General features: G+C 40.8%; 1 protein-coding gene across 3 annotated transcripts in view; it reads left to right on the forward strand.

Annotated features, from left to right (window-relative positions):
* Positions 1–27,631, forward strand: part of Zeb1 (zinc finger E-box binding homeobox 1) — a 173,051-nt gene that overhangs the window by 78,449 nt on the left and 66,971 nt on the right. The gene's annotated exons all lie outside the window — the stretch shown is intronic.

Consider the following 27,631-nt stretch of genomic DNA (forward strand, 5'->3'; position numbering starts at 1 on the left):
CTTACGCCCCAGACACTGGCTTTAAATGGGAAAACCCTATGAAAACTGCAGCATGGGGTACAGACAGAAGAGATTTTCATGTGGCTCAAAACTCAGACATTTCGGAACAGTTATGTGCCATTCCTCTGGCATGTGATGGATTTCTGTATGGTCAGCCATTATTTGAAAACTTACCTGCTAGAAGATACCAAAATACTGCAATTGACTACACATTTTTATTTTTACTTTATAGGTGAACAGTGTCTAAAAGGTGACTAATATTTTAGTTTTTTAGAAATTTTTTTGAACAGTTCTATGAGTAGATAAAGAAAATTAATGATTAAGTAGAAACTGGGCCATGCCTACAGGTTTTAAAGATCAGGAACCTTGGTTTCTGTGATGCATGTGTTCCAGCTTCTTTATGTTTTCAGATTTTTCCAATCCCATGGTTAACACAGTAGTATCCTTCTAAAAGGCAGTGTTGCTGTACCGTGTCTGTTCATGGGAATCTGTTTAAGCAACTAAGCATCCTTTCTTTCCCTAATTGCACCACTCATCTCTGTGGTCAGGACTGCAGGAACAAACGGGGAAAGAAGGGGGCAAAGCTGGCTATGCAGCAAGTCTGTTCATTCAGAAAAAGTCTGCCTAAAAAGTCTTTAGTTAGAACCTTTATTGGAAATTTTAAAATAGCCAAATAAAAGGAAATCTGATTATAGCTCTGATATGATTTGATCTCCAAACTTAGTCTTGAGCCTTTTATTCTTAAAATTCTAAAAGGATTTTAAGGATTTCTGCCATTAGTGGGGATGCCATTACGCCTAGAATGTTCTTAGAGGTTCGGTGATAGGTACCTTTTATGAAGTACCTTCTCACAAGACCAACTTTCAGCTTCAGTTTTGTAGCTGTTTGTACAGTATGTCCCTTCATTTTCTTTGGACAGATGGGTTCAACTTGTTTTAGGTTTCTGTCTACTCTTTGTAGTCAATTTTAATATTTTCCCTGAAAAAATGTTCTGCTGCTCCATTAAAACACTTTTCATGGGGTTGGGGATTTAGCTTAGTGGTACGCAAGGCCTTGGGTTCAGTCCTCGGCTCTGGAAGAAAAAAAAACAAAACAACACTTTTCATTTTCTTCTCTAAGATGTGTTTATGTAAACTCGTGTTAAAGACTTAGGGTTAGATCATTAGATCTATGCAGTTATTAATAGCCTTGTGTCAGCAGCAAGATTATCCATTTTCCTTGCGGACTGCCCTTTCATCATAGCATAGCACCACTTCAGCCAGATCAACAAGCTGATTATCATATTTACCAGATCACAGGTGAATCCTAAGTCCATTAATGTGAGTGAAATTTATTAGAGAAGGCATTGCTCTGACGTCACTGTTTTAAATGTGATGCAATTCAGTTGTCACTGAATCTGTGTAAATACTTGATATGATTTTGTTAGCTTTACTTAAAATGTGAACTAGTCACAGTTACTTCACATGTTAGAATATGAAACCCTTAGGTTCAGGAACATTCATTAACTTGTTCGTTTCATTTAAGAAATATATATGGCTAAAGAGGTGTGAATAGCAGGTGGGTTACTGGGCCTGAAAGCTCCTGACTAGCTAAACTTACATTGGATCATTTGGCTACTCTTGTGGACTAAGACAGGAATTCCTCTTTGACAATGTAGACTCAGGTATAATATAGTATGTGTTAGTGTTTCTTGTTAAAGTGATCCTAGTCTTGCCAGGTGGTGGTGGCGCACACCTTTAATCCCAGCACTCGGAAGGCAGAGGCAGGCGGATCTCTGTGAGTTCCAGGCCAGCCTGACCTACAGAGCGAGTTCCAGGAAAAGCACAAAGCTACACAGAGGAACCCTGTCTCGAAAAACAAACAAACAAACAAAAAGTGATCCTAGTCTTAGTTTTATTACTTTATTTGCATTTTAGAATGTAAAGATTAACTGATCAGTGTTTTATGATCACTGACTTACACGTTAAGTTAGAATAGATGTGCCTATCCTGAGTGTTCATATTCTACTGCTTTCCTGTAAAGTAAATATAATCAAGGTTTGTGTTGTTGTTTGATGGAAGAATCTTCTTTTGGCAGGAGAACACTTAGCAGTTTCTTTTGGAAAGATTGTCAGTCCTCCTGGGGAAATTTGGGATCTTGTAATATATATACGAAAGAACAGACATGCTTGATAGTTTTCTAAGCTCTGAGTCTAAATACAAAGAAAAGAAAAGGTATGCATTTACTTTTCTGGTTATTAGATCATTTTACTTAAAGCCATCTAGGAAGGGAGAAGCCTTGAATAAATTCATTCATGATCCTCCACAACTGTGTCTCATGGGTTCAGAGCACTTTGCCTTTGGTAACATAGGTATGTGTAAGGATTACCAAACTGAAATTCACTTTCCCTTACCAGTCTGGAAGTTGTGTTTCTGAGAAATATAGCACAAGAAGTTGGCCTTGTGAAAGAGAAGCTTAGAGGGACAGTAATAAAGATTGTTATGAGCATTCTACAACAGATCTGAGAAATCCCTTCATTTTACAAAATCCAATTTCAAGTACATTTTCAGCATTCAGCATGACAAGCTCCTACCACTGAATTAGTTGTCACATGACTTACTTTCCTAGATTGTAATCACAACTGGCACCAGAGTCTTCAAGAAATTTTGAATTATGCAAATTTCACCCATTTTTAAAGATTTTTAAATATCTGGTGTTAAATCTAAATGTCAGTTGATATTTTTTCCTTTTTTTTAAAATTTGTACAAGCCTGAAAAATTATCATGTGGCACTCTGTATTCTAATGGGGTTTATATTAGGGTTCTCTAGAGAAACAGAACTGAAAGAAATAATATACACTAAAGGAAGATTGATTAGATTGGCCTTCATGATATGGTCTGGGTAGTCCAGCAATGACTGTTTCCCACGGGGGAGGCAGAGAACCTAGTAGCCACTTAGACCATGGCTGGATGCCTCAGCAGTTCCCAGCTGACTTTGAAGGCCTGGACATTCCTGGGGAGTCACCAGTCTTCAGTCCATGTTGAAAGCCCAAAGAATCTGGGTTGTGATATCAGCAGGAACATATAGCAGCAGCAGAGTAGATGGACTCCCCAGCAAGACACCAAGGCAATGACCCTCAGACCTCATTTATCCAGCTGCTACAGGAAGGTGTCACCCATAGTGAGGATGAATCTTCCCACTTCAAATAACCTGATTGAAAAAGTCTTCACAGATGGGTGTGTCCAGTAGCTCATCTCTTAAGTGAGTCCAGATATAGTCAAGGCAATGTCTAAGACTAAGCATCAGAGTATTTGAGTGTGTTTGAGACCTGGACTCCTGTCCATATGAGAAATTCAAGTACACATGTCTAATAAGTGATAGACAATCTTGAAGAAACTTGTATTTAATCATTTCTTAATCTCTGTGTAAATATGAGAAATTTACTTAATATTACTAGGCTTTGTGTGCCTTTTCTAGACTAAATGGTAATTCCACTACTATCTTAGTTGCCTGTGGAGGACCAGCCCCCACACTTATTTACCCCAGGAACTCTTGAGGAATGAGGGATAAGAGACTTAGTTAGAAATAGAGAGTGGAGAGAAAACAGGATAGACTCAGGTGGCCCTGGATCCTTATCCACCGGCCCAGAACTTTATTTCAGAGTTCTATTTATAACAACACCAAGGGGTGGAGCAAAAGACCTCCCCCATGTTAGTTACAGTCACCTGGTACCCAGGCCTGGGGTCCAGTCAGCCTCTTAGGCAGTACTGCTGGGCACAGCCACTAGGAAACCTTTCTGTTGCCATGGCAAAACATCATGACCAAGGCACCTTACAAAAGGAAGCATTTAATTGGGGGCTTGCTTACAATTTCAATGGGTTTGTCTGTGATCATCATGGTGGGGAGCATGGCAACAGGCAGGTGAGGGTGCTGCTGGAGCAGTAGCTGAGAGCTCACATCTGATCCTTAAGTTTGGGGCAAAAAAAAAAAAAAGAGAGAGAGAGAGAGAGACTGGGCTTGGAATGTGTTTTTGAATCACAAAGCCCACCCCCTGTGATATACCTCCTAATCCTTCCCAAACAGTTCTATAACTGGGGACCAAGCATTCAAACATGTGAGCCTATGGGGCCATTCTCATTCAAAACACCACAGCTAGGCCTGCCATATTGTTTTTAGGATGAGCCAAAGTCTCTGTAACCTATAAATTGCAAAGATGTTACAGGTTTGGTAATGTATTCCTTCCCCATCTGAACTGCAAGTTGAAAACAAAGTATGTGGCCTAAATTTAGCCCAGTGGCTCACTCTTGTAATCCCATCACTCAGTAGGTTGAAATAGGAGGATTGCTGCAAATTTGAAGCCAGCCTAGGCTTAGAGTGAGACTCTTGTCTCATAAAGACAAAAACAAGGAGTGGGGATGGCTTTGGTGGAAGTTTCTTTCTTGAGAGGCCCACAAGCAAGTCTGTTATGCCCTTCTCCACTCTGTCTCTCTTGATGTTCATTCTTAAATCTACATTAAAACTGTTTCTTAATAAACTCCTCCTTTGCTTTTTAAAAAAATGTGGCCTAGGGGAAAGCATGGCTCTTGGCCCTGCTAGCCTACCTGGTAACTCAGTGGACAGTTGTGCCCACCCAACTAAGGGACTTGCTGCAGCTACCTGTAATTCTGCTGACTTCTGGCTCCTCTGGGCCTTCTAACACACATGTCTTAAAAGGGTTTTATGTCTGCAAGCTTTCCTTCCAGAGTCGTGAGATTGCTGAGACCTTCTGTCCTTGGAAACAGTCTGATTCCCCGGCCCTCAAATTGTACAGGGAGCTCTCTCATTTCAGCTTTCCAGTAGGGGACATCCTGTGACCATGCCGAGTCCACAAGTAATTGTACACATCCTGTTTGCAAGTGATTGGATGTGTGCCTGGAAATTTGAGTTCCAGATTGTACAGTGTTTTCTGTGGCAGGAATCTCTCACTCACCTTGAGGTGTGGGTCTCTTCTCAGAATGGGAGCTCATGCAGTCAGTTGGGTCCTTAGCACATATCTGTGACTCAGTGACAGTGGAGCACAGAGCTGTGGTCTTCCTGTGCATCAAAGACAGTGTGTTTGAAGTGTGGCTGCTTCTAAATATGTGCATCTTTCTAAGGACTCTAAGTGATCTACTGAACTAAATTGTCAAGGATATGGAAGTGGCATTGGAAAGTCAGGGAAGGAACTCAAGCAGGAGCCTGGAGGCAGGGGCCGAGGCAGACACAAACCAGAGAGGAACACTGCTGACCAGCTTGCTTTTCCTGATCGCCTCAGCTACCTTTCTCATACAGCCCAGGCCCACCTGCTAAAGGGTGGCACTGCCCACAGTGGGCTGGGCCTGCTTACACCAATTAGTAATTAGTAAAATGCATCACAGACATGCCCACAGGACAATCTGATCTAGGCAATTCTTCAAGTTCCCTCTTCCCAGGTGACTCTGGATTGTGTCAAGTTGACAGCTGAAGCTAACCACGACACCCATAATTTGTGTAGTAATAAAGATATGTTTTAGTTATGTTTCAGAAGCTCAGCTCAATTAGCCTGTATATCACATAATGATCAAGATGCATGGAATGGACTTTAGTGACTCATCTGACTGACATGAACCAGGTGTTGGTTGGTACAGGGATCACATGTGAAATGTGAAGGGCTTTAATTGTTTTAGAGGTTAATGGATTGTTGGAAATTTTGATAAGTGAAATTCTTATTGAAGAAGGCTGCTCCTAAGATTCCAACATTGTCTGTTCTACTTAAAAATTTGTAATAGCCAGGTATAGATTATTAGGATGAATCCAAGATGTAATGTGTATGTATACTTGTGTAGCAAGAATCTTAAATGGTCTTATTAATAAGAACAAACCCAGGGCCAGGTATTGGGGTGAATGCTGGAAGATCAGAGAAGCAGAACAAGCCATTCACCTCACCTTGCCAATTCCTCAGCTGATTCTGTTTCCTCAGACTGGATGAAATGTGCTGCTCAAAAGCCTAAAAGTTTAACCAGCTCTAGTCCCTGGTTTTCATGCCTTATATACCTTTCTGCTTTCTGCTATCACTTCCTGGGATTAAAGGCTCTTGCTACCATGCCTGGCTGTTTCCAGTGTGGCTTTGAACTCACAGAGATCCAGAGGTTCTCTGCCTCTGGAATGCTAGGATTAAAGGTGTGTGTGTGTCACCCTTTTCTGGCCTCTATATCTAGTGGCTGTTCAGGTCTCTGACCCCAGATATCTTTATTAGGGTGTACAATATTTTGGGGAACACAATATCACCACATACTTGGGACTTGAAGATGTGTGTATGAGAGAGAGGTGTGTGTATGTGTGTTTATTCTCTGTCTTTAAATTTCTACCATGCACCGGGCAGTGGTGGTGCATGCCTTTAATCCCAGCACTTGGGAGACAGAGCCAGGTGGATCTTTGAGTTTGAGGCCATCCTGGGCCACCAAGTGCATTCCAGGAAAAAGGCACAAAGCTACACAGAGAAACCCTGTCTCGAAAAACCAAAAAAACAAAAAAAAATTTCTACCATGCAAGTATACTATCCAATATTTACTCTTAGCATCTGATTAATTTATTGGGGAAATTAATGCATACACATAATCTCCATGGGCAATAAAAGTTTATTGTTGGCACCTTCTATTTTTTTCTAAGTCAAACTATCTAGCTTTTATTAAAGATACTTTTCATCAATAGTGATAATTTAGGCAGGACATGGGCAGACTCAGTTATTCCCAGTATACAAAAACATGGAGAATCCTTGCCTGCATGGACTACCCAAGGAGGAAGGCACTGTAAATCCGGTGAGTCTTTGTTGCCCTGTGAAGGAGGAGAGCTTAGAGTAAGAATTAACATCTCCCATTAAAGGTGTTGTCAATGGCATTCCACAAGTAGACCCTGCCTTTCAGGAAATGAAAGGAAAATGGCAAAAATTATACAGTCTTTTAGAGAAGGAACTACTGCTCTTCTGAGGGTGACAATTTCAGTGATGCCATTGCAAGGTCCAGATCACCAACACACTGGCAAAACCAACTTTAGGGGGTCAGGTGCCATCGCTTTGCTGGCTTTAAAGGGGTTAAGTCTGTGTTGATGATAGATGGGAAGAGTTATATAAAATGAGTTTAGAGTCGTCTCACAAGGCAAGGCATTCTGTGCCAAGGTAACTAATGTCTGATAAGAAGGGTCTTTCAGAACTGTCATGGAAAAGAGAGGAGTTTTCCCCATAGCAGTGCATCCTCAGACACTTCTGTTAGTGGCATACATTCCTTCCCCTCCAAACAAGACAAAAACTGATATTCTTTGTGTAAGGTTGAGGCCTCATGGGCTTTTCCCCATCCCATTTGGCATGTCCATTGGTGTCATCCTTGTTCAGCTCATGTGTGGGCAGTCATGTTGGTGGGACTTTATGGGTATTGCTTCTGGTGTTCTTAGGAGACACAAGCTCACAGCAAACTTCCTGATCCTCTGGCCCATGTGATCTTTCCACCATCTTCAGCAATGTCCCCAGAGCCTTAGGTGCAGAACTGTTTTGTAGGTGTATCCACTGGTACTGGGCTCCACAATTTTGCATATTGATTGGTTGTGGTTTTCTGTAGTGGTCTCTGTCTGTTACAGATGGGAGGAAAACTGCACTTTACCTGTGGGCATAAGGACAAATGTTCATATTGCTGTTAGGGATTGTGTTGGGTTTTGTGGTGATATATTGTATAACCTAAAAAAAAAATAAAAAAAAAATAAAAATAAAAAAATTGCCTGAAGTATCAGAGAACAGAACAAAGCCACTAGATTAAACATAGAGGCCAGACAGTTGGTAAATACTTTTAAACATAGTACTTGGGAGGCAGAGATCCATCTGGATCTCTGTGAGTTCAAAGCCACCCTGTCCTATGTGAGATTAACTCAGTCTAGGAGAGAAAACAGAGCCAGGCAGTGGTGGCACACACTTTTAATCCCAGTACTGGGAAGCACATATGCCTCTAATCCCAGGAAGTGATGGCTGGGCGGAGAAAGGTATATAAGGTGTGAGGAGACAGGAACTAAAGGCCTTTTGCAGAAGTGTCCCTTTCAGCTAGAAGCTTTTTCAGGTTGAAGAGTCCTAGAGGTAAGACGTGGCTTGTTCTTTTGTTTCTCTGATCTTTCAGGCAAATTTTATTAGGGTATACAATATATCACCACATTTTCCCTTTTTTGTCTAAAATAATGAAGAAGGTTATAGCTAATATAAGAAAAACTATGTACAATAAGTATAAACAATATATACAGTCAAGAATTATATTAACAATGTCCAGTCCATAAACATTTGACAAATTCAAAGAAAATACTCTATTATTTATCCTATTTTGATGAGTCCAAAATGTTGTACCTAATTCACTTTCTATCCTAACTTGCATTACCAACCCAAAACTATCTTTTAATGTCTTTCAAACTTATATACTTTACACCTCTTTAATGAGTTTCTTTTCTGAATTTGTTAACAAGGAAAACTGTAACTATAACTGTCTTCAATGCTATCAGAGACCCAAGAAGGAAATAATATTAACTAAGTAAACAGGAAATTCAAACAAGTGACTTCCAAAACAATGTGAGAAATGACAGAAACAGATGGCCTGCATACTCACCCAAGGTTTCTCTGCAATGTTGAGTCATCCATTTTTGGCCTACAGGCTTAGCATATCTGAAAGACTTATCTGTGAAGCAGGATGTTCTGAAGGGCTGTCCTACTTTGTCTTGGCAAAGTTGTCAGTCCTTCCTTTTGTGTCCTGCTTGTCCATTTAGACAGAATACTGTCAGCAGTTGAGGCAAGAGCAATTTCTTGCCCAGTGGCTAACTTTTGCCACAAAGAAAGTAAACGCCATATAGAGTTTCTTCGATGCCCATCATATTCTCTGAAGAAGGTTGGTACTGCCAGGAGCAGACATGTCTCATTGTCATAAAAAATGAATCTATGTTATTAAAGCATCTTAAATGCAATACTCTGTAGATCTCTGAAGTGTTTGAAGATGACCTGTTTATCTAAAATATATCTCTGTTTGACTTTGAAAACATTACCTAACATGACTACAAGTTTGATTGTAATGACTAACTACCAACTTGCATTTCTTTACATCCTAATTAGTTGGTAATAATAACTTTCAAGGACTAGCAATTTGCATTACATTGTTAAATGAGTTGCATAGGTACAATACCTTGAACAAGATTACAAATGTATGCACAGCCAGGCAGTGGTGGCGCATGCCTTTAATCCCAGAGGCAGAGCCAGGTGGACCTCTCTGAGTTTGAGGCTAGCCTGGGCTACCAAGAGAGTTCCAGGAAAAAGGCTCAAAGCTACACAGAGAAACCCTGTCTTGAAAAAAACAAAAACCAAAAAACAAGAAAAAATATATGCACAGTATGTTCTAACAAAAATAATCTTAAATTTATATCAATATACAAAAATAGCTTAAACAGGAATAGAAACATATATAGTATAACAAAAATAACCTCAGATTTGTATCAGTATACAAAAATCCAATCCAATATAAAATACAAAATTAGTAGTTGCTTTTTAAAAGTAGTAGATTCAAAAATCTACATTTTTATCTTATCATATCCATGTTCTTTTTTTCTTTTCAGAGTAGATTCAACAATCTACCTTTTTATCCTATCATTTCTATATAATACATTTCTATATTATATCTCCCTTTCTTCTTTTAGAAAGAGATTGACTATGATCAATAACAATTTTTAACCAACCCCTAAACAAAGACAAAACATCCATAATCCATTTGGGAATGTGGGTGTAGTTTTCTAGGCTACTGCCTGCTGATTGGGGCGCTGGTAGTCTTATGGCGACACAAAGAAAATTTAGGATTATGGTCAAGTCCTAATTGGAGTAGTCTGTGAGGCAGTATCATCTCAGCTAGCCATCTCGATATTGTCCTGAGCAGTTGGAAGTCCAAAGCCAATCTTTGGGTGGTGTTTGTCAGATTGATGATGTTATCATTGTACTGATGGAATTGTCGTTGTGGGGACCCATCATCTTTTTGAAGACTTCAAAGTCGCTGTTAGGTGGTGGTCATGGTTCACTGCAGAAAACTGATAGAGACTCAAACCTGAAATCATGTGCAGGAAGCTAGATGAAGCCTTTTTCCTAGAATTAGTTAGCACTTTTATATGACCATTAATATCACAACAAAAGATTATATATACATATATTAATCTTACAATTTTTGATAGAAAAGTCTTAAAGAGTCAGAATAAAACCAAAGGATCATGAGATTACTAGCAATAGAATAGTCCCTTAATTTGGGTTTTTCTTCTGTCCCATATCAGGTGGCCCTTCTGACATGATACAAAGATTTTGCATTTTCTTTTAACAAGCATGCTTGGGTTTAGAGAAGGAGAGAGCCACACTCCAACGCCAAAGCCAGCTTTAATTTTTTATTGAACTGGGACTACATAAAGACCATTTGCATTTATATGTCTGTAGAGAAGAGCAGAAACAAACATTTAGGAAGACTTATAAAATTTTATCCTGTTAGGTATGTGCTATACTAATAGGCCAATTTGCTCTTTTTCTTGGGACATTTTTTTTCTGAATGATTTGTCCTTTTTCTTCAGATGTCTCATTTGTCCAGTGTCCTTCAGATTCCTTAGCCTTCATTTTCCTGAAAGACAAAAACAAAACCCTTCCCCAACCCTAACTTTGGGTAGGTTCCTTTTGGCAAGTTATATCTGATCAAATGAACAGCATTTGTTAGTGATATAAGTTTCTTTAAATTGGATGGTCATGCTGGTTGATGAACTGTCACCTCTTCTAATTAAGAGGTCTCTCATTCAAATCAAATCTTTATCAATTTTGATGGTATCCATAGCTTTTCTTTTCTGTTAGAAACAAAAGCAAAACCTAATTCCCAATGTAACACATACCCTAGTTTCCATTCTGTGGTCAGTACATCTTTAAAGTATATAGGCTGATTTAATTCTGTAGTTTATTCTATTATACAGTGTCTCTCTGCAGCTGTTGTTCCATTCTTATTAGCATTAAGAAAATTCAAAGTTAACAGAACATTATGTAATCTATTTCTGGAGGTTTTGTTACCCTTTTCTGTTTATTTAGCATATCCTTTAGAGTTCGATTTGATCATTCTATGACTGCTTGGCCTGTGGGATGGTGTGGTATACCTACAATATGCTTTATATTGTAATAAGCAGAAAATTGTTTCATTTTACCAGAGGCATATGCTGGAGCATTGTCAGTTTTAATTTGTGCAGGTATACCCATGATGGCCATAACTTCTAGCAGATGTGTGATTACAGAATCAGCTTTTTCAGAACTCAAAGCAGTCGCCCATTGAAATCCTGAATAGGTTATCAGTGGTGTGGTGTACATATTTCACATTTCCAAATTCTGCAAAATGAAATACATCCATCTGCCAGATTTCATTCATCTGAGTACCCTTTGTGTTACATCCTGCAGGTAGTGGAGTCTGACTGTAAAAAGAACAAGTAGGATGTTTCCTTACAATTTCCTTGCCTTTTAAAGCCAGGTTATGGAAAAATCCTTTTTCAAACCCTTACTATTGACATGATTTTTTTCATTAAATTCTGAGGCCTCCAGCACATTTCCTATCAATAGTTGATCAATCTCATCATTACCTTGTGCTAGAGAGCCTGGCAGACCCACATGAGATCAGATGTGAGTTATATATAAGGGATAATTCCTAGCCCTGATTATTTCTTGTAACTGAATAAATAATGAAGTTAATTCTCACTCATCAGGGGTAAGTTCAGCAATTTTCAATGTGTAAGACCACTCTTTATGCATACAGAGAGTCAGTAACTATGGAGAGTTTCCAAAAAATCCACTAATATCAGAATGGCATATAATTCCAATTTTTGGACAGAATTATGAGGATATTGAACCCTTTACTTTTAGATTTTCTGATTTGTAACCTGCCTTTCCTTTCTTGTTTGCATCAATATAATGTACATATGTACGTTAGTGGTTGTAGATTCTCCTCAAATAACCATGATTTCACTAGCACAGATTAGTTAACTGTGTTTTCAATATGGGGTGTATTTTCCCTCTTGTTGAGTGGGTCTTAAGGCCAATTAGGGAGCCCTTGGTTGCTGTGAAAGGTACATGTGTCAATACTGCACCCTTAGAATTATCACGGCAAGCTAGTTGTTGATGTGGTTCATAGGCATCATAGCTGGGTACATGAAGAACTGTGAGCAACTGAGTAAGCTGGGGTGGGAGAGGTAGCCGTCCTAAGGAAGAGCACACCAATTGGTTGTCCAGTGCCAAACAATTCGTCCTGAAAACATACATACAAGTAGTATTATATGAACTCAACAGATTATATTTAGGAATATATATGTATTTCTAAATACATCAATACATGCAGTAATAATTAATAAAAAAAAGAGGGTATGAATTAGGGATGAGTATATGGAAGAGTTTGAATGGAGGAAAGGGAAGGGAGAAATTTAATTAAAATACAATCTTAAAAATAACAACAATGAAATCTAATGAAATGTTCTGTAGACCAACAAAATAGCTTTTTAAAAGTAAAAAAATGAATTTTTATAAAACTTGACAAAAATAATATTTCAACTGTATGGTCACTGGAAGTCACAGTTGTCAGAAGTGCTTACACGACCTGAAGGTGTGTCTCTAGCACCTTCAATGTTCTGTGCCCATCTGCGTGGTTGTTCCCATCAGTGTTCTCTGCTGGTGCACATGGTTGTTCCCATCAGTGTTCTCTGCTGGTCCACATGGTTGTTCCCATCAGTGTTCTCTGCTGGTCCACATGGTTGTTCCCATCAGTGTTCTCTGCTGGTCCACATGGTTATGCCCATCCTTGCCAGATAGGGTCAGCTTTTCCCCTTCCTTTCTCTTCAAGGACCCGGTTATTCTCTGGCTTTGGAGGAGCAGGTTTAGCAGATAGCCTTGCCAATCTTTGCTGTGGCTCATTCTTCACCTTGGCCTCTTCTTCCTCTCTTGCAATACCCATCAGCCTCTGTCAGGGCCATGGCCTTGGGGGAGACCATGATTCATGTAGGGCTGAATTTAGCAAGCAGTGGCCCTGGTTTTGCTCAGTGTGAGGCAACTCTGGACTCCAGACACTAGTGTCTTTTAGGTTGTGAGGTTTCCTACTTACAGACACGTTGTTTTGAATGACTTTACACAACAAGACAGAACTAAAAACAACAGCTTTAGAAATGAGCATAGTATGAAGCTTACAGTTCATAAAAATTATTCAAATAGTAATTATTTTATATGCTTTTGCTGAAAAAGGGTAAGTCCTCTGATTTAGGGCACATGGTCTTTCACATGGTGAAAAATGGTTTTTCATGGCCACAGTCAACAGTGCTGCTCATCATGCATCTACAGTACTATTCTTATGTCAGCAATGCTGCTCATCATGCATCTACTGTACTGTTCTTATGTCACAGTGCTGCTCATCATGCATCTACTGTACTGTTCTTATGTCACAGTGCTGCTCATCATGCATCTGCTGTACTGTTCTTATGTCAGCAATGCTGCTCATCATGCATCTACTGTACTGTTCTTATGTCACAGTGATGCTCATCATGCATCTACTGTACTGTTCTTATGTCACAGTGCTGCTCATCATGCATCTACTGTACTGTTCTTATGTCACAGTGCTGCTCATCATGCATCTACTGTACTGTTCTTATGTCACAGTGCTGCTCATCATGCATCTACTGTACTGTTCTTATGTCACAGTGATGCTCATCATGCATCTACTGTACTGTTCTTATGTCACAGTGCTGCTCATCATGCATCTACTGTACTGTTCTTATGTCACAGTGCTGCTCATCATGCATCTACTGTACTGTTCTTATGTCACAGTGCTGCTCATCATGCATCTACTGTACTGTTCTTATGTCAGCAATGCTGCTCATCATGCATCTACTGTATTGCTCTTATACAGAATATTTTTGTTTCTCTCACCCAAAAATGAAATTTAAGATGAATTTCTTTTTCTAGAAGGAATATGTAGAAGAATGGGAGGGATAAAATATAGCCTTACTTGGCAGAATGTGTATAAAAGCACTTGCTTTCTCCCATGGTTCAGGTCCTTGTCTTGGGTTGGTGACTAGAAACCACACCTGGCCAGAAGCCCACATTTCTCTTGTTCTTCCTCCAAATGCAGATCAACTATGAGGGTGCATTCCCTTGAACTGAGTGGGAAATAGGTGGCTTTCATGACACACTCTATCCCTACCTGTTCATTACCCATGATATGGGTCATGCCAGGCCATCCCTTGTAGTTTTGTGATTATTTTGTTAAGTAAAGAAAAAATCCCAGAGATATATTTTTAAATTTCATTTTTAATTTTAATTTTTAAAATTGCTTTATTTTATTTTTACTATTGTTCTTGTGTGTGGTGTGTGTGAGAAAGCATAGGTGCACAGATCCCATGGTGTGTGTGGCAGGGAGTCAGAGGACAGCTTTTGGAAGTTGGTTCTCTCAAATTCAGGTCATCAGGCTTTTATGTCAAGTACTTTTACCCTCTGGGCCATCCTGTTAGCTTTAAAACATATTCTTAGTAAGTTTTTAAATTTTTCAAACCTTGCTGCTTTTAGTAGGAAATACGTATTATCAAATCAAAACAACCATTGTCAGAACATTAAAACTCTACAAACAAGACCCATACAAAAGTGTCCAGAAACTGAAATTGTAAAACCCCAAGTGATGCTCATTATCCAAACAAATTTATTACTGTCTTGTTTATAGATGTAATTTAGTGAAAACATTTCTTTCAATACATGTACAGAACTCTTTAGAAAACTTTAAAGTCATAAGTAATAGTCTGTAACATGAACTGTAAGACCTACTTAGTATGATGAACAAAAAAGGACAGATTGCCTCTAAGTCTTATTTATAGAAATATCAAGTAACATAAGAAGCTGTTGACTGAGTTTATTTTTTGTCTGCTTCTTTTTTTTTATGTGTCTGGGTGTTTTACCTGCATGTATACAATGCCAAGGAGGCAGAGGAGGGCATCAGGTCCCCTACAGCAGGAGCTACAGGCAATTATGGATGCTGGGACGAAACCCAGGTCCTCTGCAAGAGCATTAAGTGTTGTTGTTTTTTTTTAATTACATTTGTGTTTTAATTTTACATATCAGCCTTGGGTTCTCCCTGTCCTCCCCCCATCCCGTCCCCTCCATTCCCATCTCCTCCAGGGCCAAGACTTCCCTGGGGATTCAGTTCAGCCTGGTGGATTCAGTCCAGGCAGGTCCAGTCCCCTCCTTCTAGGCTGAGCAAAGTGTCCCTGCATAAGCCCAAGGTTCCAAACAGCCAGCTCATGCACTAAGGATAGGTCCGGGTCCCTCCTGCCAGGGTGCCTCCCAAACAGTTCAAGCTATTCAATTGTCTCACTTATCCAGAGGGCCTGATCCATTTGGGGGCTCCACAGCTTTTGGTTCATAATTCATGTGTTTCCATTAGTTTGGCTATTTGTCCCTATGCTTTTTCCAAACTTGGTCTCAACAATTCACACTCTTACAGTCCCTCCTCTTTCTCAACAATTGGAGTCCTGGAGCTCCACCTGGGGCCTGGCCAAGGATCTCTGCATCCACTTCCATCAGCCATTGGATGAGAGTTCCAGCACAACAGTTAGGGTGTTTGGCCATCTGATCACCAGACTAGGTCAGTTCAGGCTTTCTCTCAACCATGGCCAGTAGTCTACAGTGGATGTATCATTGTGGATTTCTGGGGACCTCTTTAGCACTTTGCTTCTTCCTGTTCTCATGTGGTCTTCATTTATCATGGTCTGTTATTCCTTGTTCTCCCTTTCTGTTCTTGATCCAGCTGGGATCTCCTGCTCCCCTAAGCTCTCTTTCCCTCAAACCTTGCCCTTCATTACTCCCACTGATGTCCAGGATGTTCATGTAGATCTCATCCATGTCTCTGTCATTGGTAGATCCCTGTGCCTTTCTTAGGGTCCTGTTTTTTAGGTAGCCTCCCTGGAGTTGTGAGTATCAGTCTTCCTAAATATAACACCAGTAGCACAGACACTGAGAGAAACTGGGGACCTCTTGAAACTAAGAAGCTTTTGTAAAGCAAAGGACATGGTCAACAAGACAAAGCGACAGCCTACAGAATGGGAAAAGGTCTTCACCAACCCCACATCTGACAGAGGGCTGATATACAGAATATATAAAGAACTCAAGAAATTAGACATCAAAATGCCCAACAGTCCAATTAAGAAATGGGCTATAGAACTAAACAGAGAATTCTCAACAGAGGAAGCTCAAGTGGCTGAAAGACATTTAAGGAATTGCTCAACATCCCTAATTATCCAGGAAATGCAAATCAAAACAACTCTGAGATACCACCTTACACCTGTCAGAATGGCTAAGATCAAAAGCACAGAAGACAGCTTATGCTGGAGAGGATGTGGAACAAGGGGAACACTCCTCCACTGCTAGTGGGAATGCATTAAGTGTTCTTAATCACTGAGCGGTCTCTCCAGCACCAGCAAAGTAATTGATGATAAAATAATAGAGAAAGTGTATGCACAGGACTATACTGACATGTGCATGATCAGATACATAACACACAGTGCCTGGCCAATGTAAAACTCCCAATAAATATTTATTAAGTCAATAGATAATTCAGTTCTGTGGGTGTATTATCTGGGTGCTTTGTCTCAGAATGTAAATATAAAACTTTATGTGATTTATTATATACAGAACATATCCATATCATCCATATATACATATATACAGATTTCATTGTTAAAATCCCCAACCTAAAAAAGGCATATATCTTGTGATTTAACATGGGTATGATAAAGTACTAAAGAATTATGAGGGTGGTGTTCAGTAAGACCCTAATCCATTACACTCAAACATAGTATTTATACTGTAGAGAGGATAGGCCAGCTTTGTCTGTTAAAACTATCTGTGGCAGAAATGATCTTTATTTTACCAATAGCTACTAGCTACATGTCTAAGCACTTTAAACATGTCTGGGATGAATGGGCAACTCTATTTTATATATTGTAACTGGAGTTAAATTTAAATAGATATATTAGATACTATAGTTCTCAAAACTTACCTCAGGATCCAAAGTGCTTTTGATTATGTAGGTTATTATTGATTGATGTTAACTGTATTTATAAATCAAACTTATAAGATTTGAAACATTTTATGTTTAATGAAGTCACTAAATGTTAACAGAACTAACATTTTATGAGAAATAGCTTAAAATTATGTAGTGGCGTTGTTTTTGTTTGTACAAAGTTTTCTAAGCTGTGTTAATAGAAATGACACAATTCACAACTCCGGGAGGCTACCTAGAAAACGGGACCCTAGGACACAGGGATCGCCCAATGACAGAGAAATGGTGTGGCTTGTCCCAGGATGTTGAGGTCTCCCACCCATCTGGAACTTGGAGTAGTCCTTTTTGTGAATAAATTTGTAACCTCATGCATTTAATAGTAATTCAGAGTAGATCAGTTCACTAAGTTGTACAAACTTTACAAATGTTGACATTTTATTTTGCTGTCCTTAAAAAAACAGCAATAATAGCACCAATTACTTCAGAAGTGTCTTTTATATTGGAAATTGTGGAATTTTCATGGCAGTTAGTGGGTTTTCCAAAATTCAGATTTAACATCAAATCTCAAGTTACAATTTTGACAACATGCTTGGTGGTTGTTTTCTCATCAGAGTGCCCGGCTTTCTTGGTGACGGTTGAAAAAATGTCTGCAAGCACCGTAGTCTGCATGACCGCTTGTTTCCTATCTTTTCTCTGAGGTTAAAGTGGTGCCCCTGGAAAAGGGCTGCTGCTTGGTGGAAGTGTCTGTGATCTCAGGATATTGTTCCATAAGACAATCGTGTACTCTGGAGTCAGGATAGGTAGCCCATGGGTACCTGATGTTTTGTTGTAGAGTGTTAAAAGGGGATAAAAATGGTTTCAGACCTTTGGGCCAAGGTTTTAATAAGGGTAATTTTATTACTTCATCAAGGACATCATTAAGTAAAACTACTGGAGTTTGGGGTTGGTTTGGTTTGGGCTTTTTTGTTAGTTGGTTGGTTAGTTTGGGGGTTGTTTTTTTTGTTTGTGTTGTTTTTGGTTTTTTTTTAATGTCTTAAGGGTTGCAAGAGCAGGGTTCGCCTCCCCTACCTTGATTCATGTCAAGTTGTCAGTGGTTTCAGATACCATCAGGAGAGTGCACATGTAAAGCATGAAGGGAAAATAACCCGGGTGAGTACAAATGTAAGAACATGAGAGGCAAATAGCACAGTATTAGCATTACAGAACGGCTTTGCCCTTTCTACATAGATGATGAGAGCAAGGGAAAGCTCCTCATAGAGATTGATGTCATACAATAGTCTCATCTCTTATTGTGTCTCCTATAAAAATAAAAGTAAGGAAGATATTGCCATGTTAAAATTTGTTTAATCATGTTATTTTTTTAAAAACACATCCAAGGATTTAAGTATTTACTGAGTACTTTGCACAAGTAATTTTTAATTGTTAAGGAATGCATGTAGATCAGAAAAAATGATAATACCAATAAGGCTGTCTACAGAGGATTTGTAACAACCACTTCCCATGACAGTCCTATAGTGTGAGTTTTATATTAAAGCTACTGGATTTGGGGCCAGTCTTCATGTGTGTGTGTGTGTGTGTGTGTGTGTGTGTGTGTGTGTGTGTGTGTGTGTAATTGAACAAATATTTGCCTTTGGCTTTCAGTTTTCTTAAGTGTGAAGTATGAAGCTAAGGTTCATCTTCACAATGTTTCTAAATTTCAAATTCATTAATTTGATGTGTTTTACAACATAGTCACCTTTTGTTGACACAGCATGCCTTAATTACTTTGTGAGAAGCCATGAAACCATCACCAAATCATCGGATAATGTTTTTTTTACTTTTTATTTCTTCTATGTATTTTTACATCATGTATTTTGATTCCATTCATTCATCTGCCCTCTGCCTCTGCACACCACCACCCTCAATAAAACAAAATTTAAGAGAAAAAATTTTGTCCTGGAAGCTGAAGTGTGACAGTGTGTCACACAGTCAACCCCTTTGTCCATATCTTTACTTGTAAGTTCATTGCAAAGAGTCATTTGTCTTGTTCAAGGCCTCTGATTTCTATTACACTATTGATGCTGGACCCTCATTAGAACTCTTCTTGAACATCCTGTTGCCCTGTGTTGTGGAGATCCTGCAGCTTTTGGGGCTTCAGGTCAGGTCCCTTCACATACACATGCCCCAGCAGATCATAGATGGGGTGGATGTCAGGGCAGGCCAACTCACAACCCTGGGCCTGGGCCTGGGCAGCTGCAGGGTTGATCCACCTGCCAGTTCTTCTCTGTTCTTACCCCCAAGGTGAGCTCCCCAGCATCCTCCCCCACCCCCACCCCCAGCTAATTCACGTCTTACAGCAATGAGTGAGTTGGGGTGGGGCCAGTTCTGCTTTCACACCCTCAGGGGCTGCTCTCTCACACCTGTACCATCAGGGCCAGCTCTATTGTGTTGCCCAGGTGAGCTCTCCAGTTCTTATGACCATAGGGCCAGCTCTCCCACCTTCCTAGGGCATTGATGGGAGCGGGGGCAACTCTCCCCTGTCCATGCTGCCACAAGACAAATGTAGCTCATGTTTTTAAGACATTGATTCAATAGGAGGTTTTGTAGTACTTTATCTTTTATTGACAGGATAATCAAAGTGTTCCACACTTCACCAAAGACCTCAGGGTACTTAGGAATATAATAAAAATGTAGAGAATGGCCACTGTCACAGAGTCTTAAAACCAAAAGAGCTAAGAAAGTCAAGAGTGTTAGCTGAGCATGTGACATAGCAGTGGAGTTACATGTCTGGCGTGTACAAGGACCTGGGTCCAAATCCTGGGTTGTAAGAGCGTCATCAAAGTGCTTGTGTTTTAGTTTGTTCACTAATTCAATAAAGGTTTTACATGTACGTGCCTGCTTAGCAGGACCTGTAAAACTTGGAACTTAGACCGAATGGTGTGAACAGTGGTGTAAAAAAAAAAAAGTAGCATCTTTATCCTCATGAACCTTACTTTTAATCAGAGCATGAAAGGTAGAGTAATGGCCTCCTAAATATATACATGTCTTAATCCATACAACATGTAAATATGGTTCCTGACAAAGAGAATTAAATCAGAATTATGCTTACTAATCAACTCACCTTTAATTCTTTGAAATTAGTATGCAGAATAGCGGCTTCACTATGGCATCTTCATATCTGCATATTATGTACTTTGCTTCTGTTCACTCCCATTACCCTCTCTTATTTCCTCTCTTTTCTTTCCCTAAATAGTCAATCTTATACTTTTATGTTATATAAGTAAAATTTAAATTGAGCATATGAGAGAAAACATGTTGTGTGTGTGTGTGTGTGTGTGTGTGTGTGTGTGTGTTTGTGTGTGTACACACATGCATGTGGAGACCAGAGGTTGATATTGGTGTCTGCCTCGATCACTCCCCACCTTATTTTTTGAAACAGGTTCTTCATTTAACTTGAAGCTTGCTAACTGGCTAAGACTGGCTGTCCAATGAACTCCAGGGGTCTGCCTGTCTCCACTCTGTACCCCTCAGTGCTAGAGCTATAGTACTGCACCATCATGCCTGGCTTACATGGGTGCTGGAGATAGGAGTGTGGGCTTCATGCTTGTAGCACAGGCTCTTTGCTGACTGAGACGTTTCCTCAGCCCCAAACATGCAGTATTTCACTTAGTATTATCTCCAGTTCCATCCCTCTTCCTGCAAATGACAGAATTTATTCTTTATGGCTGAATAAAGTCCCATTGTGTATGTATACAGCATCTTTATCCATTCATCTGTTGATGGGCATCTAGGCTGGTTCCTTTTCTTGGTTACTGTGACTACTGTGAATAGCACAGCAGTAAACAGATGTGTAAGCATCTCTGTGGTTCTCTGATGTAGATCTTTGGGAATATGCCAGGAATTGTATAACTGAATCTTATGGTCATTCAGTTTTGAATTGCTTGAAGCCCCTTCCTGCAGAATAATAAAGTGGCTATAATAATTTAGATTTCTCCTGTCACAGTGTCAGCCTCCCGTCCTACCCCCATATCCTCGCCAGCATTTGTTCTCCATTTGGAGTTGTTGTTTTTTTTTTTTTTCTTGATAATTGCTGTCTTAGTTTGTTTGCCGTTGATCTGATAAACACCATGACCAAACTCAAACTGGGAAAAAGGGATTTATTTCATCTTAGAGCTCTCAGGTGGTAGTTAATCATGAGTGAAGTCAGAGCAAGAACTCAAACAACAAACCTGGAAGCAGAAACTGAAGCAGAGACCATGGAGGAACACTGCTTATTGGCTTGTTCCCCATGCTTGCTGAGCCAGCTTCCTTAAACAACTCAGGACCACATGCCCAGGGATAGGACTACCCACAGTGGGCTGGGCCTTGTAGCCCTTGCCTCAACTGCTGACAGTACGAATGTTGTCCTTTCTGAACAAGCAGCACACAAGGAAAGTGACCGCTGTACTTTGCCAAGACAAGGTAAGATGATCTTTCAGAATTCCTGCTTCTGAAAATGGTCTGTCAGATACTCTAGGCCTATAGCCAATTTGAATGCACCAACAATGCTGAGAAACATTAGGTGACTGTCCAGGCTGCCAGCTGTCTCTGTCTACTCTTGCAAGACTCCCAAAAGTTGCTTGCGTCCTTCTCCCATTTCTCAGGTATTATATTATATTCCTTCTCAGGTCTTTGAAGAGGTTGAAGACTAGCAGTTATAGTTACAACTTTATATTTATAATATTTATATATTATAATAATATTATATATTTATAATATATATATATAATCTTAGATAGAATATATTAAGTATTAGATTCAGGTTCTTTAGGATAGGACACCTTTTGGAATGATCTTTGTAACATGCCACCTACCCACAGTCTAGACTGCTCTGGATTTTAGTATGTGTTTTTTGCTTGATATTGTTTGCATTGGTTGTAGTTCCATCTTATTTAGGTCATTATCCCTCATTACTCATGGACAATATTTGATAACCATTTCTTTGTATATAGTCTTTTTTTGGTTTTTTTGAGACAGGATTTCTCTGTGTAGTTTTGCGCCTTTCCTGGATCTTGCACTGTAGACCAGGCTGGCCTCGAACTCACAGAGATCCACCTGGCTCTGCCTCCCGAGTGCTGGGATTAAAGGCATGCACCACCACTGCCCGGCCTGTATATAGTCTTGTATTAGGTTAGAACCTTCTTATTTAGACAAAAGGTGGGGTGTAGTGGATAGCCATCCCAGCCTTGGCCTGGAAGTTCCAACCCCCATTGAGGCTTCGGTAATGGTCATGCCCACAAGGTGGGGCTGAGGGAGGACACTGAAGACCCAGGATGGAGAGGAGAGGCTTCTCTTGGTTCTGGGACCCTGGACGTTGGAGGTAGACCAAGCAGAGTTCTCCAGAGAACATCGCCGGACTGCGCCATACCTTTCCCAGACCCTGCAACCTATCCCTTCATTTGTAAGTTACCCCACAAAATAAACCTGCCTTTTAACTACGTGGAGTGGCCTTAATAATTTCATCAATAGGGCCTTCCCACATAAGTTATTCATCAAGAAAATGTCCCCTACTTGCCTATGGGCCAGTCTGAGTTCCCAAATGACCCTGTTTGTGTCCCATTGACATATCATCATCATCATCATCATCATCATCATCATCATCATCAAACTAGAACATTCTGACTGGCAAATGGGGTATCATGTGATTTTAATTTTTGTTTTCCTGGTGTCAAAGAATGTCAGTTAACCAATGTCAAAGAAGGGGGATCATTTGGGATTCTCTGGGCAGGCTCAGTGTAAGAATCCATAATGGTGGACACTGGAGGCCAAAGAAGGCCTGTTTTAGGAAGATATGCTGTGAAATTTTCAGTTGGCCATTGCTTACCTTGAAGATGGGAATGGCTTCAAGACAAGGGAAATGAAATGTCTCAACTTTCTAAACCCTGGAAGTTTAGAAAGACATGACGGGTATGGTGGTATGAATGCAGATGGCCCCTCTATAGGCTCATATGTTTCAGTCCTTGTCCCCAGTTGGTGGCTGTTTAGGGAGAATTAGGTGTGGTCTTTTTGGATGAGGTGTGTCACCAGGCGTTGTGGTTTCAAAAGACCATGCAAGGCCCAGTCTCTCTCTGCCTCCTACTTGTGGATCAGGTGTAAGTTCTCAGCTACTGCTCCAGTGCCATCCATGCCTGCCTGATGTCATGCTCCCCACCATGATGGTCATGGACTCACCTCTGAAACTGTAAGCAAGCCCCCTTAATTAAGTGCTTTCTTTTATAAGTTGCTTTGGTCTTGGTGTGTCTCCACAGCTACAAACAGTGACTAAGACAGTGGGGTAATCCAAGGCTCTGGCCATGGTGTGTCTCCACAGCTACAAACAGTGACAAAGACAGTGGGGTAACCCAAGGCACTGGCCATGGTGTGTCTCCACAGCTGCAGAGCAGTGACAAAGACAGTGGGGTAACCCAAGGCACTGGCCATGGTGTGTCTCCACAGCTGCAGAGCAGTGACAAAGACAGTGGGGTAACCCAAGGCACTGGTCATGGTGTGTCTCCACAGCTGCAGAGCAGTGACAAAGACAGTGGGGTAACCCAAGGCTCTGGTCATGGTGTGTCTCCACAGCTACAAACAGTGACAAAGACAGTGGGGTAACCCAAGGCACTGGCCATGGTGTGTCTCCACAGCTGCAGAGCAGTGACAAAGACAGTGGGGTAATCCAAGGCTCTGGCCATGGTGTGTCTCCACAGCTACAAACAGTGACAAAGACAGTGGGGTAACCCAAGGCACTGGCCATGGTGTGTCTCCACAGCTGCAGAGCAGTGACAAAGACAGTGGGGTAACCCAAGGCTCTGGTCATGGTGTGTCTCCACAGCTGCAGAGCAGTGACAAAGACAGTGGGATAACCCAAGGCACTGGTCATGGTGTGTCTCCACAGCTGCAGAGCAGTGACTAAGACAGTGGGGTAACTCAAGGCACTGGTCATGGTGTGTCTCCACAGCTGCAGAGCAGTGACTAAGACAGTGGGGTAACCCAAGGCTCTGGTCATGGTGTGTCTCCACAGCTGCAGAGCAGTGACTAAGACAGTGGGGTAACCCAAGGCACTGGCAGAGCATTCATTGTTCTTCAACACTAATTTGTTAAAGCAGCAACAGGAAGCTAAAAACAGAGAAACTAAAATAGAAGAAACTGGGCAAATAACTAAAGATGATAATCACAGGTGGTAATAGCTGCCTGGCAGGACATAAACAAGATGACCAGAGAGTGTAAAGAATGGAGGCCAGGCCCAAGGGAAGACTAGCAAAGAGAACATTCCAGTCAGAGAGCCAGCACAGGGTGAGGAAAGGCTGGCACTTACAAAGAACAAAGCCCTTCCAGTGCTAACATATGACTGTGCAGGGGGCTGGAGCACATGCAGAGCCAGGCAGGCCACAGTAGCACAGAGAGGATCACAGAATTCGAAGAGACAGAGACACTGTGTTTTGTTTTTTCAGGGGGTCACCTGATGGTGTCACGGCGTGGTTCTGGTGCAGAGGAGGAGCTAAGTTTGAAACAGGAGCAATAGCTTTAGAGACAGTGAGGTAACCAAGAGCCTTGTTGATGGATTGGATATGGATCCTAAAAATGCACTGTAATTTGGCACTAGACAAACGGATAAGGGAGAAAAGGATGCCTGAAAGTAAAGGGTGTGTGTGGACTGGTGTGTGCCGGTGAATAATGGGAGGTAAAGAGAACACCAGCTCTGAAGAGGCCAAGATGCTATGAGCTGGAGTTTGGACTGTATTAGATTTGCAGTGGAAAGCTGTTAAAATTTTTATATCAGGGAAATAATCTGAACTGAGGTCTGTGATTATATATAGACCTCTACTTTTATTCTGAAGGAAAGAAAAATAAGGATATATAAAATTTAAATGTATTGGAATCAATAATTAAAAGATGTGATTAAATGTTGGTTGAGCTTTTAACAGTTCACTAGGAGCCTCACCCTTCTCTTGTATTGCTGAGGATGTTCTTTCTGTCACTCGGGGGCTTGACTTCTGCTTCTTGAGGCCATGCAGTATCCTGGTCCTGAGTCTGGTCTGCAGAGCAGCATGGCTTGTGCCGGCGTTCATGGCCCTTGCCGGCATCTGATGGCCCTTGCTGGTGTCTCTGGCTGAAGTGCTAACCAGCCTCCCTCTTGAGTGTCCAAAGTGTTAGTCTCCTTAGCTAGAAAAGTGGCTTTTTAGGGGTTTGCTCACTCAGTACATGTAAAGCATGAATACTTACTAAGTATTTGGGTCAGGGTGAGGTCAGGGCTGGCACAGGGGACAAAAATGCACAGGGCATTGACTAAGTTTTTCTTGTGACAGCAGTAAGAATTTGAGAGTTTGTATTTCTTTCTCCCACACTGGGTAATAAACCTAGTAAAGTGTGTCTCTGGCCTTCTTAACTTTGTATGTGATAACAGAGGCTCACTAGGTTGCTCAGGCTAGTCCTGAGCTCATTCTGTAGCTCAGGGAGCTTTAAACTTGATCCTCCTGCCTCAGCCTCCTGAGTAGCTGGGGTCTTAAAGAAATTATGTCCTAAGTGAATTAGACTTTTTTGTTTATTCTACACATGGTATTCATTTACTATCTGTATGCATTTCCCAAGAGAGGCCTTACTGTCTGTTTACTCTATAAGATAAATGTATAGGAAATGGATGCTGGCTCATAGGATATCACTGATTTTCTGGAATAGATTATGTCCAGAGATTCTATTCTAGACAGAATAGAATGCCCTTTGATTTTCAGGTAACTCAAGTAAAACAAAATGTCAAGAATTCCCTCATATGCCAATTCATTTCTACTTAATTTCCCAGCAATAATTTCCAATTAAAATAGAAACAAAATATTGAGAATTGTATTATGTGACAAATTAGCAAGGTATAAAAGAGTGCTTGGATGTGGTTGGGTCCTAGAATCCTTTTTTCCTATGTCACCCTTACTTCAGTATTACTTTTATACTGTCATATTTCTTACCAGAATATTCAGTCTGTAACTCTAATTTTTAAAATTGTGTGTATCTCAGAAGTGGAAATCTTTAATAGTATGTCTTCTTGCTGACACCTTCAAGACATTTTAGAAGAATTAAGGAATTTGGTCTCATTTGTTGTGTTGTGTAGTGGATCTCAGCAAAATCAAACTCTGGTTAGCTGTAAATTCTTTCCAGTGCCTCATTAAGAAGTAAATTCCAGCTGGGCAGTGGTGGCGCACACCTTTAATCCCAGCACTCGGGAGGCAGAGGCAGAGGCAGGCGGATGTCTGTGAGTCCGAGGCCAGCCTGGGCTACTAAGTGAGTTCCAGGAAAAAGGAGCAAAGCTACACAGAGAAACCCTGTCTCAAAAAAACAAACAAAAGTAAATTCCTTGCCAGGTGGTGGTGGCGGCTCATGTCTTTAATCCCAGCACTCAGGAGACAGAGGCAGATCTGTGTAAATTTGAGACCAGCCTGGTCTACATATTGAGTTACAGAACAGCCAGAGCTACTTAGTGAGACCCTGTCTCAAAAAAAGAAAAAAGAAAGCGAGAACCTCCTGGCCCAGGAGGTTGGCTCAGCAAGTAAGAGCAATGGCGTTGCCAAGCTGAATGACCAATGTTGGATGTCCAGAACCCACATGGTGAAAGGAGAGAACAAATCCCCAAGTGACCACTACATGTGTGCCTCCTCTTCATGCATACCCACCCCACATACAAACAAGCAAACACTAAATGTGTTTTATACACACACACACACACACACACACACACACACACACACACACACATATATGAGACTAAGTTGGAACTTTATCATTGTAGCCTGGGCTTCCAAGTCTGTACAGTGGTGAGCAAGGGGATTTTGTCTCTGAGGCAGGACCGAGTACTTCAGTGCTGACACTGGCCCTTGAAAGAGCCCCCAAGAGGCAGGGGAGGGCTGTCCTTGGGTCTTAGTGGGACACTACACATTACTGTCACTCGTGGAGATTCGGTGGTCTAGACTGAAGATGTACTGGGGTTCGTGACCTTTGCTTCTCCCTTCTGTGATTTCCCTTCCATGCCAGCATGTTCACATTATAAACTAGTATTTCTAGGCTGAAGGCATCGGGGGGACCAGATGAAGTTAATTAGCATAGAACTGTGCTCCCACAATCATATTTCTCATCACCATTTCAGCTGCTAATCAACAAGTCTCAAAATCAAAGAGAAAATGATGAAATACTTAGGGGGTGGTTTTGTAAAATGAGACGGAAGCTGAGCTGTAAACCCCTGGAGTGGACTGGTGTGGGTAGGTGGGTGTTACAACCGGAGTGGAGTTTTCTCTTGGGGACTGAAGGCCCTTGCCCTCTGCAAGGCATGGATGACTTCCTATGCACCCTGGGAAAGAAACTCACCCTGCTCCTTGCCTCTTATCAAGTATTGCCTTTGTGTTCGATGTAATTTCGTGTCTCATGTGGCTATGAACAGAAAACATGAATATTATATATACATTGTGACACATTGCTAGCTTTCATACAGGAATAACTTTATTAATTAAAAATATTAAAGAATTGTAATTAAAATATAGTTACATTATTTCTCCCCTTCCCAGTCCTCACTCCAGCCC

This window comes from Onychomys torridus, chromosome 5, assembly GCF_903995425.1.
Source record: "Onychomys torridus chromosome 5, mOncTor1.1, whole genome shotgun sequence".
NCBI classification, from domain to species: Eukaryota; Metazoa; Chordata; class Mammalia; order Rodentia; family Cricetidae; genus Onychomys; species Onychomys torridus.